The sequence below is a fragment of the Protopterus annectens genome, chromosome 1.part2 (assembly GCF_019279795.1).
Source record: "Protopterus annectens isolate FY-2018-M chromosome 1.part2, PAN1.0, whole genome shotgun sequence".
In the NCBI taxonomy this organism is placed as follows: Eukaryota; Metazoa; Chordata; order Ceratodontiformes; family Protopteridae; genus Protopterus; species Protopterus annectens.
The window spans coordinates 261,933,290-261,954,569 of NC_056727.1; the positions used below are offsets into that span (position 1 = coordinate 261,933,290).

Below are 21,280 nucleotides of genomic sequence, written 5' to 3' on the forward strand. Positions count from 1 at the left end.
AAACTAAGACGAAAACACACAATTATACCGGTGACATATTCTGTACGTACTGACGTCCGTGTTATTTACTCACCAGTATAATTGTGTGTTTCTTCTTTCCTTTCAAGTAATAAGATTTAGGAATGAGTAGTTTAAGTATAATACTTGTTTACTTTTAATTTTTAGGGAGATATAAACATACTTATGAAATGTTTAGTATATATAATTATGTATATAACTAAGTATTAATAACAATTTGTAGCATGTCTATAATACGGAATACTTATAGTTTTTACATTATTTTGTTTTCAAGGATAGGTGAAAATATAAACAAAAATAAAACAAAATGAATATATGCGTAACATAATGTAGTAACATTTGGATGTTTTCAGAGTGATGAGAAGCTATGCTTTTCTTCACTTGTAATCTGAGATATGTTGGTTAATTGTCTGATGCCCCGTAAGTAGGATAAAATTATTTATAGTTTGTAGTGAACAGGAGGTAATTTTTAAAACATGTAAAACGTTTTAATATACGTATACTTACACATATAAGTTTTAAATATACGTACAATTCTTTATATACTTGGTAGTAAACAGTTGTACTACTGTTTGGTGCGCTTCCAGTATGAGTTATGTGGTTTTATGGAAATGACAATATGTTTGTAACAAACAGAAATACTACAATGTATCTTTAAATTTTTAAACAATGCAGTGATTCTGCACACATTCAACCAATAATAGTAATGAAGGTGTTTAGCATGTGTTCTAGTTTAGAGTTAAAAAGAGTGCCTAGTTGTACTAATTTGTATTTCTTTTTATTAAGATTTGTATCTGATGACGTTGAGTAAGGTGTACTCGATGAAAAGTGAATTTTGAAAAGAACGCTTAATAAATCAACAACGTTTACATTCGTTCATGGTTATTTACTGTGTCTGGGAGCTGCAAGCGAGTTTTTTTTGGAGTTCAAGCTGTTTTTTTAGAGTTGGTAACCTGAGTTGTTTTTATCCATTTGTTTTTGTCATTGTACAACATGAACCCTGAAACTTCGTTTAGTTCCACTTCTACACCAAGTCAGCATGACAGCGAGTGCAACCTTATGGCACTCATTGAACTTTTAACTCAGAAAGTGGACAGTCTTGCCAAGAGACTAGACGATGTGACTCCTTCGCAAAGTGGCCAAGTGCGGCGCAGCAATTCTAATACACATGGGAATATAGGGGCATCACAACAACCTTCTGACTACAACGAAGATAGTCGGCTACCGGTCACATCGGGCAACGAGACCAATGGCAATATGAATGGTAGTGGAACTAAAGAAGCTCACTCTGGTCTTGTACAACAGCCCGGTGGCGGCTAGTCCATGCCTAGCGTTCAAGACCTCAGCGCTTGGTTAAACAGATCGTTTTCTTTTGTAGTAGCAGCTTCAGCCAACTCAGTGGATTCCACGTCTGAGCTAAGGACAGATCTGGCTACTAAAATGAACACCTTTGACGAAAAACTAGTTAAACTTAGAAAGATACAGCTCGAAATAGCATACTTTCAGGAGTGTATTCATCTCAAAATAATACCAAAAGGTCTGAGACTTTGGCAGTATCCAACAGGGTTAACTGAGGGTTCAGGCTTTCACAAAGATCTGATCGCTCTATTTGACAGACATGGCCTTGAGCTGCTACAAGTTTTTTGTAACCATTATCAACAAGCAGCGGATAAGTTGATAGCTGAAACTAATGACCTGGATGCTGAAATTAGGAATGACATTGATTTCTCGAGGTACCGTTATGACTATGATAGAATTTTCGACAGAATAGACCAATACTTGTCAAAAATTAATGTCACTAAAATCAAAAAAATCAAGAGAGACTTGAGAGAGTATGAGATAGGAACGGCCTATCCTAAACCACCAACCTCCCAGGGGAATTTTTTGCCTAATGTAGGCCTCCCTAGACCTAATGGGGAAAGTTTACAGAACCATTTGGTTGGGCCCCTAAATGATAACAACCAGCAGAAGGACAACCAGCACCCTGGAGAAGTTGGATTAGTACGCCGCAGTGAAAGACTAGCGGCTAATAACTCCAACCAAGCTAACATACAAAGTTCTTCAAATAAAACAAATTTTCGGAATCGGGCCTCAAACTTTGTACCACCCAAAGGGAGGTCAGTGAAGAACAGGGCGAAAAACAAATGGTAGAGGACAACAGCTCTCTTGGGACTATATCAAGGTTTCCCAAGTGTATGATATTGTACAATTTGAATAAGGACTTTAAACTATTTAATTATTCTGACATAAACATAACATCTGCTATGATTAATCTATTGGCAAAAGGCCACACCTTTGTGCCAACAACACATTTAGATGTGGCTAAGACCTTGATTGACTTGAAACTCTTTGCTCGTAAACTGAATTTAGTGGCATTAATGGGTGAACAGATGAATAACAAAAGTGACTACTATGCGTCCAGTGTATACAATCCACCATTGCACCCTTTAATAGCACTCTTTGAACAAATTTGTGAGCTGGATTTAGGTACTGTTAGTGCTAGACCTTATGGTCCAAGAGTAGGTAGGATTTACCACCATAACATCAGTAAAGAGGATAGGGACAATTTCAGGTTTTTATGCCAGGCCCCAGTACGTTTTAAGAAACCAGACAAAGGGGGTGGCCTGGCAATTACGAATGATACTGATTATTATAATAGGATGTCAGACATTCTAGAAGGTCACACTTATATAGAAGTGTCAAGGAATGAACTTAACGGTGCATATAGAAGAGTAAGAACTTTCATAGAAGACCTCTACATAGAGGCAAAAATTGACAAGACACTTTACAATTATTTAGTACAGCCAGCTCCGAGGATTCCAATACATTTTGGAATCCCGAAAGTCCATAAGAGTGTTGACTGTCCTCCCATGCGTCCACTGGTGGACGCTAGAGACAGTATTACATACTCATATGCAAAAGTACTGGACAACATCCTCAAGAAATATGTCACCCTTGAACCGCAAATATCTAAAGATTCGTGGTCTTTTTTGGAGACTGTGAATAATATCGCATTTAGTAAGGACATTTTGTTCCTCACTATTGATGTGAAAGACCTCTACTCATCCATCCCCCATGGTGAAGGAATAGAATGGGTGTCCTATATGATGAGGCGACATAGAGCACCTGTAGAGGAGATACACCTGGTAGAAGAACTTCTTGATATAGTGTTGTCCTATAACTATGTTATGTTCAATACAAAATTGTACCATCAGGAGGTGGGGGTAGCAATGGGCTCCCCGTGCGGGGCTAGTTTAGCCAATTTAGTTATGGCGTATTGGGAAAGAGAATATGTCTTTAGCCACCCCACACTTCAACATCACATCCAATTCTACACACGGTTTTTAGACGATATATTTATCTTGTTTAAAGGCAATGGAGAGGATTTACGAAATATGCTAGATGTTTTCAACACTAGTACAAACTTCTTGAAATTCACACACTCGGTGAATAAAGACAAAATAGCATATTTAGATGTAGAATTGAGTAAAGGCTACCAGAATAGGATTTATATAGCAAAAATCTTTCGGAAAGACACCTATTCAAATGCCTTCCTCCAGTATACCAGTTGTCATCCTTCATTCCAGAAGAAATCTGAAGTGAAGGGCCAACTTGTTAGGGCTGCTAGGATGGTATCTAGAGATGTAGACTTTGATGAAAAATGCAGTTTATTATACACTTTTTTCACTCAAAGAGGGTACCCTAGTCTATTTGTCCAGGAAATAATAAGAGAGGTACAGCATAAAAGAACCACAGGTGCAACAACCATGTTGATAGACCGATGGAAAGAACAGTAAAACAACCGTTCAGCCCCTGCAGTTTTATTTGTACATACACTCTTGATTCCAGTGAAATAGTTACTATTATTTCTAAGAACTGGGAAATTCTACTGAGAGATGGGCAATTTAGATCCCTCTTCCCAGAGTTTCTCAGAGTAGTATTCATACGAGGTAGTAATCTGAAGTCAATTTTGGAGGCTAAAACCAGGGCACCAAGTAGCAGAGACGGCATGTTTAAATGTTATATGTGCCGTTTTTTTACACAAATGTGGGTAGTAATTTTGAAATTAGAAATAGGAAATTCAAAACGAAGGGCAAATTTAACTGCCAAAGTAAACAAGTCATTTATTTAGCTAAGTGTGTTCTATGTCCAGCTTTCTATATCGGCAAGACCGATAGAAAGTTATGTGAAAGAATTTATGAACACATGTATTGTATTAACAAAAACAAACTTGAAAATGCACTGGCTAGACATATCAATGAGAATCCAAGGCATCAGTTCAACGTTAGGGTTATCCAACAACTAGATAGTGATGGTCGAGGGGGGCCTGAGTCATTCAGATTGGAAAGAAGTGAACTAATCTGGCAACTGAGACTCAATGCCTGTCACTATCCAGGTATTAATGAATTGAGCTCAATTATGTGTATATTACGTTTGAAGAATTTGGCCAGATAACATCATATATATTTTCTCTGATGAGTAGAGTTATCCACTATTGGAATCCGCAATAATTTGAGTGACTCGAAGTTATATGTATTATTTATGTTTTTTACATGTACCATTTTTACCTGTTTAGGTAATATATTTATATTTTTATATATATATACTTTGTGTTGATTCCATTAAATGTTTAGTAGTAATGGGTAGAACCCTAGTTTGTATGTAGGTCTAGTAGCTGACATATTCTGTACGTACTGACGTCCATGTTATTTACTCACCAGTATAATTGTGTGTTTTCGTTTTAGTTTATATATATATATATATATATATATATATATATCTAGTTATATATTTTTGTAATTAGTTTCATTGCGATTTTTTTCTTTCCTTTCAAGTAATAAGATTTAGGAATGAGTAGTTTAAGTATAATACTTGTTTACTTTTAATTTTTGGGGAGATATAAACATACTTATGAAATGTTTAGTATATATAATTATGTATATAACTAAGTATTAATAACAATTTGTAGCTTGTCTATAATACGGAATACTTATAGTTTTTACATTATTTTGTTTTCAAGGATAGGTGAAAATATAAACAAAAATAAAACAAAATGAATATATGCGTAACATAATGTCGTAACATTCGGATGTTTTCAGAGTGATGAGAAGCTACACTTTTCTTCACTTGTAATCTGAGATATGTTGGTTAATTGTCTGATGCCCCGTAAGTAGGATAAAATTATTTATAGTTTGTAGTGAACAGGAGGTCATTTTTAAAACATGTAAAACGTTTTAATATACGTATACTTACACATATAATAAATATACGTACAATTCTTTATATACTTGGTAGTAAACAGTTGTACTATTGTTTGGTGCGCTTCCAGTATGAGTTATGTGGTTTTATGGAAATGCCAATATGTTTGTAACAAATAGAAATACTACAATGTATCTTTAAATTTTTAAACAACGCAGTGATTCTGCACACATTCAACCAATAATAGTAATGAAGGTGTTTAGCATGTGTTCTAGTTTAGAGTTAAAAAGAGTGCCTAGTTGTAATAATTTGTATTTCTTTTTATTAAGATTTGTATCTGATGAAGTTGAGTAAGGTGTACTCGACAAAAAGTGGATTTTGAAAAGAATGCTTAATAAATCAATAACTTTTACATTCGTTCACGGTTATTTACTGTGTCTGGGAGCTCATGTAAAAGGTATAGACAACCAAATTTTCACCAACAGCTGGTATGGTCCCCCTTGACTCGAGAAGGAGAGTCAGATATACGTTAATTCACAAATGCAGAGTTTATTTCAAATTACACCAAAAACACAAGAACGAATACGTTGTGGTTAAGCGCTTTCATCTGATAGTATCAGATTTCATCAGAACCCATATTCAATGAAACTTCACAGTTTAAACATCTATTCCTATATATCCTCTTCAATAATATAATTTGTTTCTATTTCATATGTTATATGTTTTTATGTTTTTAACTATATTAACTCAATGAAGAGCTTGTTCTGTGAAAAAATGTAAAGCTTGTAAAGTAAAGCTTATAAAGTAAATCTTATGAAGTAAACAGTGTCCACACACAGAGACTTACATGCATGCTGTGCACTATACACCCACTGTAACACAACACACAAATATATAAAAACTATGGCTGTACAATCTAAGAATGGGAGAAACATTATGAACATTTCAAAACTTCTTACTACAGAGCTAGAAAAGGTTTCAGGCTAATATAGTCGTTAATTCCTGGAGGTGTTGTTGCATCCAGGCTTATTTGCCATTTGCTTTCTACCCAAGCTAGATATGTCTTCCAATTACCTCCTTTATCACCCATTTCGACCTGATCAATAATTGCAAATAGGAAAGTATGATCTTTACCCTTTTCAATATTATGTTTACTCAACGCATTCTTGGGGTCTCCTCTCTTTATTCTATATAGGTGTTCATAAATTCTAGTCTTAAATTTCCTCTCTGTCTTCCCTATATAGTAAGCGGGGCACTTGGTACACGTGGCTATATAGACTATACGTTGTGAATTACAATTCCCTTTTTTACATGTAACCAATGATCTAGTAATGTTGTTAATCCTTAATGTAATGTTAGTATTAATATTCTTACATTGGTTACATGAACCACATCTAGATGTACCTTTCTTGTTTATCCCTTCTATTTTACTTTTATTTTTATTTTGCTCTAGTATTCTCTTTAGATTACTACCTGTTTTATAAATAGTACATACTTCCTTTCCAACTATATATCCAATAGATGTTGATGAAGACAATAACTCCCAATATTTCTTCAATATTTCAATTACTATGTTAGTGTAGGGATTGAACCTTAACACACAAACTTTCTTTTCATAGTCAAAATTTACTGTGGACTTATTAATGAGGTTCTTTCCCAACAATGGTACATACTTGTTACCCCATTGATTTATGACAAAAGTTGTTACATTGTCTAACATATTTTTAGGGTAACCTCTATCTATAAATAAGTTATACAGTGTTTCTATCCCTCTAGTCATACACTCTCTAGTAGATGACATCCTAGCTATACGAATGCTTTGTCCCTTTACCACATTACGGAATATGTGGGGGGGGGGGGTGGCAACTACTAAAATGTATACAATCGTTGGAAAATGTAGGCTTCCTGTAAATTTGAGAGGCAAAACCACTCCCTGTATTGGTAATCAGGGTATCCAAATATGCTATTTCATTTTTGTCATGTTGGTAGGTAAACTTCAAAAAATCAGTAGTATGATTAAGATAATCAATAAACGATGATATTTCGGTTGTAGGTCCTGTCCAAATGATGAACATATCGTCCAAAAACCTCGTATACAACTTTATATGCTTATAATATTCACTTGGGAATTGCCAATATGTTTGTAACAAATAGAAATACTACAATGTATCTTTAAATTTTTAAACAACGCAGTGATTCTGCACACATTCAACCAATAATAGTAATGAAGGTGTTTAGCATGTGTTCTAGTTTAGAGTTAAAAAGAGTGCCTAGCTGTAATAATTTGTATTTCTTTTTATTAAGATTTGTATCTGATGAAGTTGAGTAAGGTGTACTCGACAAAAAGTGGATTTTGAAAAGAATGCTTAATAAATCAACAACTTTTACATTCGTTCACGGTTATTTACTGTGTCTGGGAGCTGCAAGCGAGTTTTTTTTGGAGTTCAAGCTGTTTTTTAGAGTTGGTAACCTGAGTTATTTTTACAGATTGCCTCTCCCAAAAAAACTAAGACCAGATTAGAATAAGTGTTTATACAGGGGGTGTCCATAGCTACCCCCTGTATCTGTCTGTAGTGTTTGCCTCCACATATAAAGACATTATATTCCAAAACCATACTCAACAGATCTCTCATCATTTTCAATCTGTCCTCCCCCAGCACATTCATTTCCATTAATAAATGTGTGACCGCTTCTATGCCATAGAGATTACTAATCACTGTGAAAAGACTATGCACATCAAGGGTTACCATGAAGTACTGCAAAATACCTTTTGCCTCTACCGTTTCTTTCAAAGAAGTTTGGGAGTCTCTCAACACCTCTGTACAACCCATTACACAAGGTTTCAATAGGCACTCCAACCATATTGAAATGTTTTCAGTGATCCATCCCCTCCCTGAGACAATGGGTCTCATGGGAGGGTTAACAGGATCTTTGTGCAATTTTGGGAGAGCCTTAAAAACCAGTGTGACCAGGTGCTCTATCCACAGAAATTCAAATAGAGCTTTATCAATTAAGCCATCAACTTGTAACCATTTTAAATCAGTCCTCACCTCAGAAATAATTCTGTTTAATGCAATCGGGGAGATGTGAGTGTAGGTGGATGTGTCTGATAGCAAATCCGCTAGCTTACCCTGATAAAAACACTTGTCCAGGACAACCACAGCTCCTCCTTTGTCCGCATTCTTAATAATTATGTCTGTGTTACCTTGTAAACCCTTAAGTGCCTGTCGCTGCATATCTGTCAAGTTATAAAAACTCCTGGTATGCCCCTTAAACAAATAAAGTAAAGCATCCTGTTCACAAACCTTAATAAATGTACTCACTGTATGATTAAAAACAGGAAGAAAAATACTAGGTTTTTCTCAACGGAACCTGAGCAGGTTGATTATCATTATTACCAAACATGCACTTTAACATCAAGTTCCTACCAAATAACATAAGGTCCAGAATTATTTTGTTAAAACGGCTCTCAGTACTTGGACAAAAGTTGCCCCTTACTGAGTACAAATAACTCAACAGATAACACATATTTAGATAAATTAAAAACAATATTATTATCACCAGTCACTCTGATGTCCTTCTTTTCTTGTATTCTCTCCGTTGGTTCTGCTGGCATGTCCATTCCCCTTTTTTCTTGACGGGAGCAGGCAAGGTGGCAAAAAAACGTCTACCACCGTCATTGACCTGATGTACCTTGGGCCGTGCTCCTTGTTGCGCATAAGGTTCAGTACCCTTTGTCATGGGTACATCATGGGTGATACTGGATGCATCATGGGTTTCCCCTTGTATATTCCTACTTAGAATCGCTGTTTCTGAAACGTCCCCCCTACTGTGCAGAACAGTCGAATTAACTGAGTCTCCTACTTCTTTCAACACTAGTTCCTGTTGTGTAGGAGGACGGAAGTATTTTGATGCGTAGGTTGTGTGTTACGTACCTTCCCATTCATCAAATGCATATTGGTACTAACACTCCCTCGCCTATATGGCCATTGTAGCTGGCCTCTCCCTTTCAATTCCACAATGGTTTCTTGAGCTTCCCTTGATGAATAAGTCTTCTGATCTCTGGGCCAAACAAATATTTGACCACTGACAAAATCATTATGATCTCTGTTTAGCTTTTTGGCTTTTTGTTGCTGTAATCTCTGATCAATAGTAGAAAAGGTACAATATAAATCCTCCATACGCTTCACGTACCTTTCCTCTTTGTATTTCAACTCCAGTCACTCTCATGGCTGAGTGTTTGTTCCTCAGGTGCAAAAAATTCCAGCAAGAGGCGCATATAAGAGAAACCAGTCTCTACATTGATTCTCTGCCGTCGGGCCAATAGCTCGGGGTAGTGTTCACCTTGTGACGACATGCAGAACACCCTCATGCCTCTTGGGACCACACCAAACTGTAGACAAGCCTCCAGATGTTTACGCTGCCATTGCAACTTTTTCAGTTTATTCACTTTATTGGTTAAAATCTGCTACAGTCTCTTCAAATTAACAACCCGAAAGCGCTTACTGTTCTTGGATTTTATTTACTGCTTTTATTTTTGTACTTGCTGTTTTGTATCAGTGACGAATAAATACTTCTTCATACTGGTGGCAACTGCTTTTTATGGACTTGTATTGCTGTTTGCTGTGAGCAGTTGCCTTTGGTGAGGTTTTCCTGTTTGGACTTCATCTTTATACTGTGGATCGTTTGTTTGATATTGAGAAGGTTAAATATGAACGTTTGTTTGGGGACATTGATTCGTACTGTGACAAGGTCCTAAACAGGAAAATTAAGAAGTTACAGTGCAATTTGATTGAATACAGGGAAGATAGGGCCTATCCCCCCCCCCCCAAAGACACATAACAAACATGATTCTGAGTTGGCTAATAGGGAGTATGTGGAGGATATGGAGGTGAATATTAATGAGAACAACAACACTGATCACCCTTTAGATCTACCCCCCGAGGAGAAGTGAAAGGATAGCCCAGAAGCAAGAGTATCCAGGACACAATTTTTCCTACCATTCCCGGGGGAGGAGGGGCAGATTCAGAGGGAGGGGTTGGAGTTACAATTCCAGATGAACCATACACCTTCTGAAGTCTCTGGTCCAGATTATTTTGAGGATCCCCCCTATGACACACATGAAGGGGAGCCATAGAATTACAGCATGTTAACAATGCTATTACCATGACCTATGAGGGTACGAAATGTACCTGTGGGAACTTGGTAATATTTTCAACTTTACGGACATTGAGATAACTTGTGGGCACTTTGATTTGTTCACCAAAGGTTTCCAATTTGTTCCTTCTCGGCCTGGATTTTTAGTTAAAACACTGGTGGATTTAAAGTTGTTTATTATGCAACTGAATTTAAAATTACTATTTAAGGGGCAGGAATACACTAAGACTGAACTCTGCAGAAACAGTTTATTTAACCCCTCCACTCAATCCTACATTAAGAATATTTGAGGAAATGGTTGAATATGATATAAGGAATTTAAACTTGAAAAAGGACCATGCTAACAATTTCAGTGAAAGTGAGAGAGATTGTTTGAACCATCTCAAAATTAATCACTGTAGAGTAATGGAACCAGACAAGGGGGTGGAGTGGTTCTGATGTATTCCATGGACTATGAGATGGGTATTTACAAAATTTTGAACGATAAGAAACAATATACTGTTGTTGCCAAAAACGAGATCAACATTGTTTATTTCAAAATCAGTTATTTTATTTTTGATCATTTATTACAGGGGACCATTAATGAGAAACTGTATAACTACTTGTATGTTGAGAATCCCAGGATCCCTACTATTCTTGGGATGCCTAAAACACATGAGGGAATTGAGAATTTGAATTTTAGGCCTATTGTTGCTGGAGGGGGTTCTATCACGGAACCCCTAGCCATTTTCATTGATTAACAACTGAAGGAATTTGTATTTTCCCTGACCCATATTACTAAGGATTCGTGGGATTTTTTTGAAGAGCATTACCAATGATAATTTTAAAATGTTCTACTGGTCAAAACTGATGTAGTGGAACTATTTCCTAGTATCCCACATGACAAGGGTATGGAATGGTTTAGTGAGGTGCTCTTGGAGACAGGGTATCTTAATGTTAATACGATTAACTTGATTTTAGAATTTATGGACACCGTATTGAACAATAACTTTGTATAGTTCAAAGGAGAATTCTATAAGCAAAATAAAGGGGTGGCCATGGGAGCTGCCTGTGCCCCCCTTTATGCTAACTGTGCCCTTTGTTATTGGGAGAAAAAATATATTTTTGATACAGAATGGAACAATTATATTTCTTTTTACACCCGTTACCTTGACGACATCTGTCTTTTTTGGCTGGGATCGGAAGAATCCCTTCAAGAATTCATTGTTTACACCAACAATACATCAGAATTTTTAAAGTTTACCCACTCCCTATCTAATGTTAAGATTGATTATCTGGACGTTAAATTATATAAGGATAACAGCAACCCGTATTTTCACTCTAAATTGTTTAGAAAAAGTACCTTTTCTAATTCATATCTCCACTATGACAGCGGACACCCATTTTATCAAAAGAAGGGGATTGTCAAAGGACAACCAAGAACAGGAGGATGTTCTTAGAGGAGGTTGAATTTCTTACCACTCTGTTTCTTCACAAAGATTACCCCAGAGCCAAGGATGTTATCAGGGATCGTGACACTCTCTATCATCCACTTACTGATGGGCAGGCCAAGAAGGTGGGCAAAAGCCATGATGGTGCATTCATACACACTTTTTCCACTACAAACATTCAGGTCAAAGATATAGTGAAGAAACACTGGGCTATTTTGAGGGTTAATGACGACACCAAAAATTATCTTCCAGATAAACCTATTTTTGTTAGGAGAAGGGAGACCAACCTGAAGGAATTACTCGAATTAAAGGAAGAAAAAATTACTTTCAATAAGGAAAGGAGATTGGGAACTCACAGATGTGGGTATTGCAAACAGTGTAGTTACATGTCAAATAAGACAGAGGTTTATATACCATCCATGAAATATCGGGTGGATTCCAAGGGCTCCTATAATTGCAACACCAAAGAAGTAGTTTATTTAGTATTATGTGAAACCTGTTGCAGTTTTTATATAGGTAAAACTGAGAGGGTTTTAAGGAAAAAGAGTAGATGAGCACATGTATAATATTTCTAGGGCAAAAGAATCCAACACCCTATACAAACATTCTAGAACATGTATTGACATGAAACTAAACTTTCTGTTGGACCCCCGGGGTGGTAGCTGGGAGGCCAAGCTTGAGTATAGGGAGCTTTTCTGGCAACTCAAGTTGGACTCTGGAAGAACCCCAGGTTTAAATGATCAAATAAGCATTAATAGTGTATTGAGGCTTAGAGCAGCTAAATTGTGATAAGGGAGATATATACAAGTTAGCTAACAGACATTGATATAGTGATCTTAGATTGATAACATTTTAGTACTATTTACTTTTATTTAATTTATACGATTACTAAATTGTTGTCATAAAATATTTTATCTGCCTAATGACGTGTATTTTTTATATATTTCTAATGTTATATCGTGATTTTATATGTAAATAATTAGTTATAGAAATACTATTGCATTGCAGATAGGATAGTTTGTTACCTTTAAAATTTGTGATAATTTAATTGGGGTTAATTAATTTAATTGAATTTTATTGGTGACTGTATTTAAGCAACAAGTGCTGATATGGGAATTGTTCTGATGAAGCCTGGTGGATCCGGGTGAAAGCGCTTAACCTGTTTCTTTGCTGCTGAATACCGCTGTGAAATTAAATCTTGTGTTGGTGAACACTGTTGTGGAATTACCTTTATTTGGCGTTTGCTGTGGAATTATTCATCGGACACACTAGTTCACTGAAACTTATGGATTTGGTTCTGTTGTCCTGCTTGGCCGTGAGTTCTTCTTCTTTTTCTTTTACATGTATTACCTAACTTTCACTGTGGCTACCACCATAGACCGTTTCCTCTCCCATTATACTTACTGTATATATGCTACAGTCTCAAGAATCTTTCTCAGATGATGTTTCAAATATTATATAACTGCATGTTTTTATCAAAATTTATGTTTTACTGTATTTGTGTCAAAATGTATATATGACTGTATTCTTATCATGTGTTTAAATACTTATGGTTATGTCAATTACTGTGGAGCTTTTCTCCCCGGGCCTCCGCTGTAATTGGACATATGTCCAGTCGGACTATCCCAGTAAAGAAATGTAAAACATAAATAAATAAATAAAAACTGGTGAGTGTTCAATGAATGGTGTTGTTAATGCTGAAATAGGGAGGGGGTTAATGTACACAAAGGTGACAGTGTATATAAAACCAGGGGGAACAAAAGCAAGCATTAAGAGACTGACAGCTGAAATGGCAGACCTAAGCAGCATATGGAATGAAGAGGAGGATGAAGGAAGTGAAGTCAGGGAAATACAGTATACAGGGAACCAAGTGGCAACATGCCTCAGGGAGGAACCACCTAGAAGAATGAGAGGGAAACAAAGGGAATTGAACAAAAGTTGGACCATCTTATGAACATACTAATAGCAGAAAGGAGAGTTCATACGGACAGGTCCATTAAAGTAGAGTCAGAGGGTGAGTCGCAAGAGATGGTCAATAACTCAGTGGGAGGAAGTGAAGAACAGCCATCGTGGATGGGCTACCTGACCTATATATTTATATCAGAGCCCATGGGGATACACCTTTCAGAGAAAGTGAAGTAACAGATACCAAAAGGTGAATATGTGGATCTCTTCTCTCTACTGAACAGACTCAGGGACGACACAGACCTGGAGGTTAGACATAGGCCCCTTTTAAGAAAAACAAGGGACAATTGGCTAGCAGACTTTACAATCTATGCTGGGATGATGACAAAACAAAACTCAGCCATGGCAACCACTATTTGATCATACTTTTACAGATCAAGAAAATGAAAGCCAGTCATCCAGGGAGTGGGTGGCTTGAGTATGATGAGCAATTTAGAAGGCGCAAACACTTGCAACTGAGCTGCCATGGGAGAGTGTTGACACATTTGTCTTATGGGAGATGGCATGCTGAACCCTGCCTATAACCAGAGTGTGGCTTTCTGGCACAGCAAGTATTTTCAGGATATAGCCAAGGAACTAGGGACTAATTTAGGAATATAAAAAGGTATGAACTTTTTTGTTGTTACAGGTACAAAAAAAAAGATGCACCTTTTCATCATGCAGATTTAACCATGAAAGTTTGGCATGCGGGAGAAGGCATACTGTCAAGGTCTATAATAAAACAAACAATGGCAAATGAGGCAGGGCAAATTGGGTTAAGACAAGTAAACATTACTTACACCCATTATTCTGGAAAAAATGGTGACATGGCACCAGTTGTACCCCAATAAGGAAGCAGCAATAGTGTTAGAAATGGGGTTTACAGGGTGGCTGGTTTGTAATTCCATTTAAAGAGCACAGTATGGCTGCTGAGACAGTAAATTTGAAATTAGCTATAGAGCAACCAGAGGTATTAAGAGTAAAGATGAACAAAGTACTTTTGGGAAGAGTAAAAGGCCCCTACAAATCACCACCACTTATGAAGTTCAGAGTATCAACCCCGGGTCTTGTACCAAAAAGGATGGCTGGGGATTTTAGACTCATTTTTCATCTCCAGTAAGGGCATCCATTAATGATGAACTGATGGAAGCAAATACCTCAGTAACTTATGTATCACTTGATAGAGCATTGAGCCTGGTAGCTGCACAAGGGAGAGGGCACTTACGGCAAAGGCAGATATTGAGGCGGCATTTCGTTTGCTGCCTATTAGGGAAAGGTATCAAGAGCTGCTAGGTTTCAAAGCAGATGGTGAATATTACATGGACTGTTGTATGCCAATGTAATAGGTTCATAGGTTGGTAGTAGGCTATCGGCCCTAGGGCCTATACAAGTCTAGCCATAACAATTCCCTGGATATTTCTTCCCACAATATTTACTTCCCTGGACCCCTGTCTAGCAGGGAGACTGACGTGATCCCCAGGGTGAATTTCCTATCTCCCATCCAATCGTCAAGGTTCCTTTTGAAGAGGGCCAAGGAGGCGCTCTGCTTGACATGTATGGGCAGTCTATTCCAGAGTATGGTGAGTCTCTGGGTCAGGAACCTATCTCAATAACAATAATTTGTGCTACATTTGAGAAGTTCAGCTCAGTGTGCCATGGATCTGCTGGGTGGAAAGTGACAAATCATCTACATAATTTTTGTTCACTGGACCTAGGGCATCAAAGATGTGTGAATCAGAACTTCAAACATTTAAGAAACTATCTGGGGAGATTGGATACCACTGACAGAAATAAGACAGAGGAACCAACAATGTGCTTGGTCTTTTTGGGTATTGAAATCAGACATGGTGGCAGGGCAGTGCAGTTACCAAGGGACAGAGTCACAAAATTAGCAGAGGAAGTATAGACAGTCAGGGCATCAAGGAAAGTGACAATGAAACAACATCAGAGTTTACTAGGCTTAAGAACTCTGCTTGCAGGGTTATTCTCATGGGAAGGTCATTTATGCGTAGGTTGGCAACAAAGGGACATGGGTGTACAAAAACCTGATCATAGGGTGAGGATCACATCTGAAATAGAACCAGATATGAGGGTATGGTAAGAGGTTTTTAAATAGGTTTAATGGGGTGTTACAAAGGCAACTAAGAACATGAAACATGGAGACCCAATTGTTTACAGATAGAACAGGAGACACTGAGGGATTGGAGGGATTTGGGGGAATTCTGAAGAGCAGATGGTTTACAGAATGGTGACCGCAGGTCTGAAAAAAAAAAAAAAAGGGGGAGTCCATCCATAATGGAGATAGAATTCTTCCCTAATGGGAACTAAGTTGTAGCTGTGCATGTGTAGGCTAGTTTGCTGCAAGACAAGGACATTTTATTTAGAATGGATAACATAGGGGTAGTTAGCCTGTTAAATAAACACCTGGAGGGATACAGGGAGACCAATGACACAGTTTGTACTGAAATGCATGCAACACAACATAGCATACACAGCACAGCATACTGAAGGGAAGAAGAAAGCCATTGCTGATTCACTTTCTTGTTTTCAGTGGGACACGTTCAGACAGTTGGCGCAAACACCAGACCCGAAGCCTTGCAGAATTCCACAACAGGTTTGGAACCTGAAGGAAAATGGATATGGGGCATGATAGAGAAAGCACTGCATCCAAGTGGACATGTACGGTATAAAAATGTATTGTACATTTTGTAGAGACAAGGACAGGTGTAGGGTGGCAAGTAAACTGGCCAGTACCTGTACCACAGCTATTAAGTTATAGTTTTCATTTTAAAAAGTGGAGCATGTCAAGGCACACCACAGCTGCACATGTGGTAGTATCAAAGACCTTGGGGGGTGGCAGAACACTGGGCAAGAATTCACAGTTAGAAAGATGCTACAAGGTTGGGTAAGAATGGAGGTTGTGTGACTAGATGAGCATCAACCATCAGTCTGAATATTTTTGCATGGCTATGGGGAGTTGTGCAGTTCAGAGTATGAACTAGGGCTGTTTCAAACAGCATATATAACAGTGTTTTGTGAGATGTTCAGATATCCGATATTACATTACAAGTGTGGCAACCTTCCATAGATGCTAGGGTTCAGGGATATTAAGCTGGAGGAGGGCAAGGTATGGATACATATTTGGAAAAGTAAAACAGACCAGCTAGGAAAAGGAGTACGGCAGTGGTTCGAGCTCCCAAAGAATACACGGCTGGATTAGGAAATACCAGATGATGCACCCAAGTGGTGGCACACTGTTCTAGTGTCACAGAGATCAAGTTCTCTTATCTAGCTACCAATTCAGTGCAGTCCTGCAAAAGGCCATAGGAAGGATGCGTCTTGACAACAGCAAGTTAACAGCTTATTCCTTCAGAATAGAAGCTGCATCACATGCCCACACAAAAAGGGTATGGGAAATTGAGGTAAGGTGCTTATGTCAGTGGAGATTACAAGGATACAGAAAATAAGTCAGATCATAATGACTAATTAGCACTTTCTTTTGCAGGTGTCATAAAGCAGTTGATGGAGATATGGATTCTGAGACATTCTTTTGTGTAGTAAGGGTATTGGGTGAATCAAGGAGAAACCTGGGTTTCAAAGAAGAAAAAAATGCGGGTTTGCTGGCTAAGAAGGGGAAGAATGCAGTGGCAGCACCTGCTGGCAGCTCTAACAGAGTATTCTGCATCATCACCTGTGCCAAATGTAACTGTAGTGTATATAGGGCATACAAGGAATGATGTCACAAGTAACCCATTATTGTACCTCAAAAATAGAATTTGTCAATGGTTCAGGCAGATCAGACAGAAATGGCAGAAAATAAAGCTTGTGTGGTCAGATATAATTCCAAGACAAGTCAGGCGAGGAGAAAATAATGTCAAAGTAGTAGAAAAGATTAGCAAATTAACCAACAGATTCATTTGGGAACAGGTAATTGAGCTAGAGAGTTGGGTAGTGCACCACACTAACATTAATACAAGTTCACCAAAACCTTACACAAGTGATGGAGTTCACTTGTCACACTCAGGAGCAAAGTTATTTATAGGAAAACTTAAAAAGGAATCGGAAAGTTGGCAAATGTGCTTGGGGGGAAAGATAGCATGTAGGACCAGCCACCTTCCTGTGGTGGAAGGGAAGACTTGGAAGGCTAAATTGCAAAGGAGTGTGCTTAGCCTGGGGAGGCGGGCAGGCTTGGACACCTTGGCCTTTCTCAAGGGCCACCCCATGGTCTAGCAGGCAGGCTGGGGGCCACAGCCTGGGGTCCCACAATTGGCAGATCCCTTTCAGCCACTGATATCTGGGTGAATGGTGACAGGGGACTGTTGGTGTTTGGTTGCACAGCCCTTCAACTAATGGTGCGCAAGAAGCATTTATAGCGATTGTGGTGGTGTTTTATGTGCTGGTTGATTTGACTTTCTTCCAAGTTCTGCCCTTTGTGCACATCTGAATATTCATTCTTGGTGGGCACTAACCTCTGATCTGGCACTGATTTAATAATTAACTTGATCTGAATGACATAATAAATACATGGCTGTGGCCAGTTCTCCCAAGCAAGTGGACAATGAGATTTGTTAAATTATTTAATTATGTGCATGCTTATTTTTATTTATTTATTTTATTTAAATTTGTTTACCAGGAAGTTCCGACTGGACACAGGTCCTTTTTCAGCGGAGGCCTGGGGGAAAAAGCTCCACACAAAGAATTAGAAATATTAATAAATAAACAAATAATTAATTAATTAATAATTTTCATCCAAAGGCAGTGAAAGTGTAACAAGGGATCACAAGTAGTTATATCACCTTGGGGAAAATAGCATGCGGGGGGCCAGAAGGCAGGAAGTGGGTCAGAATGAGGAAGGGGAGAAGGTTTATGTAAAGGTAGATGGGTAGGTAGGGGAAGAGTTTAAACAGCCAGAGATAGACAAACAAGATCTCTTTTCAACAACAGAGCAGAACACCCACTCTCCCACTCTTCCTTTAAAAAGCAGGATGAGATGTAGATAACATAAGGTTAGAAGGTGTAAATACTGGCTAATTCATAACAATAAGGTAGGTAGGTGCTTGCTTTTCCATACGGGTGATCGTATTAGGAAGGAACTTGCTTTTTTTCCCCACTGGGTTTTTCAGGTTTTTGCCTCCCCCAGCAAGTTGGGGGTAGGTCAGGTAGGTGTGGCAGCCTTAAAAGGTGGAAGGGCAGACTTGGAAGGCTAAACTGCAAAGGAGTATGCTTGTCCCAAGAAGGGGTGCAGGCTCAGACAACTAGGTTTTTCTCATGGGGCACCCCATGGTCTAGTGAGCAGACTGGGAGCCACAGCCTGGGGTCTTGCAAGTGGCAAATCCCCTACAACCACTAGTATACAGCTGAACGGTGACTTGGGACTATCAGTGTTTGGTTGCAGATCCCTTCAGCCATTGGTTGTTGGTTGAGCATTTACAGGGACTGCAGTGGTGTTTTATGGCCTGGTTGATTTGACTAAGTTCTGCTCTTTGTGCACATCTGAATATTCACTCCTGCTTGGCATTGATTTGGTCTGATTGGCACTGGCTACAGATATGGCACTGATTTGATATATAATTTGATTTGACTGTCATAATAAATAGATGGCTATGGCCATTTCTCCCAAACAAGTGTGCAGTGTGATTTGCTAAATTATGTAATTATTTACGTGCATGCTTATTTTCATGCAAGGAGAAAAGACTGAGATAGTCAAGGACAACCAAAGGGACTTGGAGAGAACCTTCAGGAGCTCTGCACTATGAATCACCGGCAATGGTGAATGCTTTCCTAAATACAGATTGCTAAAAAGTACTAATTTAAGAGCTATTAATTCTAAAAATGCAAAAAAAAAAAAACGGGATACGTAAAACAGAAAAAGGCACATTTTATGTAGTAAAAGAAGACTGAACAAGCATCAAGACAGTGAAAAAAATTAATAACCGGTAGACCAAATATATAAATATTCTGGGTGCCCAAAGTGAAGCCCCATCTTAGTGAAACATGATATTTAGCGAAAAGGTCCACACCCTCAGAGAATTTTAAGGATGGGTTATTACCGAAATTAATTCACAGCACTGAAAACTTTCACTTTCTCGTATTTTACTAAATACATTAAAAAGTGTCTCGGATACAGGGTCACAGTGGTCTGCAGTACTTACAGGAAAATCACAGCAAAAACTTTTTATTAAAATCCTTAAGTGGCCCCCGGCATCACAGCTGCGCAAACAATAGGGACAGCTGGTGGACATAAAACGAAGTACTAAATGTCACCTATTTTTGCTATCCTTCGTCTAACGACCAACTGCAACTGACTAACGCGTTAGGTATTATGCATCCTGTCCATACTGCGTTATGTGCGGCCCAATATGTAACTGACTTGACAGCTTATGACGATCATTCTTACTGTACATCATTCTGAGACACGGTCACCTTGCAATTACACCTGCAACGTCCAAGCAATAGGGTCCTTAGCCATAAGGCACACAAACCAAACTATAATCGGTTGTGACAGGAAATCCAACTATCCATCCTTAGATTACACACTTCAACAAAGCCACAATAACTATTACAGCATTACTTAACTTCTACTGGGGTAGTTATCTCACTGTACTTTGTAGTATAACTTCGACAAAAACCCATCCGATAAACTATTAGCTTTTAAACAACTCGATAAAATCAGAGAAGGAACGTCTCTGACAATAACTTGTCAGCAGCACAACTACAAATACCAGTGCCCTCACACTACACTTATGGACAGTTTACTTTCAGTTCTGCTTCTTATCCAATAACTGTTAATAAAACTTTAATTAAGACGCATGTCTTATGCTTTGTCTAAAAGAACAAGTAATCACAAATCATTAAGCAAAGTTGTTGAAGTTGGATCAGTTACGAATACACTTTAATCCATTTCCATTTTTAACCCACATAATTACTACAAGAACAAAATCTTTTATTCTGATTTCAAAACAGTCGATAAGCGCGACTGAACACACTGCCCAGATCTACATGTCACACTTTACTATTACAAACATAGGCGTAAACACGTACCATACAAAACACCGTCCTCGAGCATCTGACGGTTTAAATGCCTTCTTGACAGACACTCTATTTACTTTTACGTCACATTGCACAAATACGCATGGGAGGGTGTGTTGTGGCTTTTCCTTGAATAGGAATGCTGGAGTTAGTAGTTCTTCTGATAGGCATTTGTCAGTGACATGTACATCCACTGTAAGCCGAAAGATACAACAACATCCACTGTATTTGGTATGGGGAGCAAATGAAAGATTCAACAGCCTACAATTCCCAGAATGCAAGGTAATGTAATCGGAAAAAAAGTGGGCGTAGTTTAATTGTCATGCCTGCCAGGACCGTATCTGAATGCGGTAGCTTAGCTAACATAATTGTATTGTGACTGCTTAGGTTCATAGGTAAGTACTTGGGTATTTGCCTGAGGGCATCTATACGCCTAGCCAGAATGTGTTGGCTTTCGCCGCCCTCTTAGATTAGTTCCCTGCGCCTCGGTCCAGCACACCCAT

The 21,280-nt window shown here is 38.2% G+C and overlaps 1 protein-coding gene across 1 annotated transcript in view; it reads right to left on the reverse strand.

Moving 5' to 3' along the window:
- Positions 1 to 20,991, reverse strand: part of FBXO48 (F-box protein 48) — a 155,964-nt gene extending 134,973 nt beyond the window's left edge. The window contains exon 1 of the mRNA XM_044056005.1: positions 20,790 to 20,991. The gene's annotated coding sequence lies outside the window, so the exon portion shown is untranslated. The remainder of the gene's footprint in view (positions 1 to 20,789) is intronic.
- Positions 20,992 to 21,280: the final 289 nt, after the last annotated feature.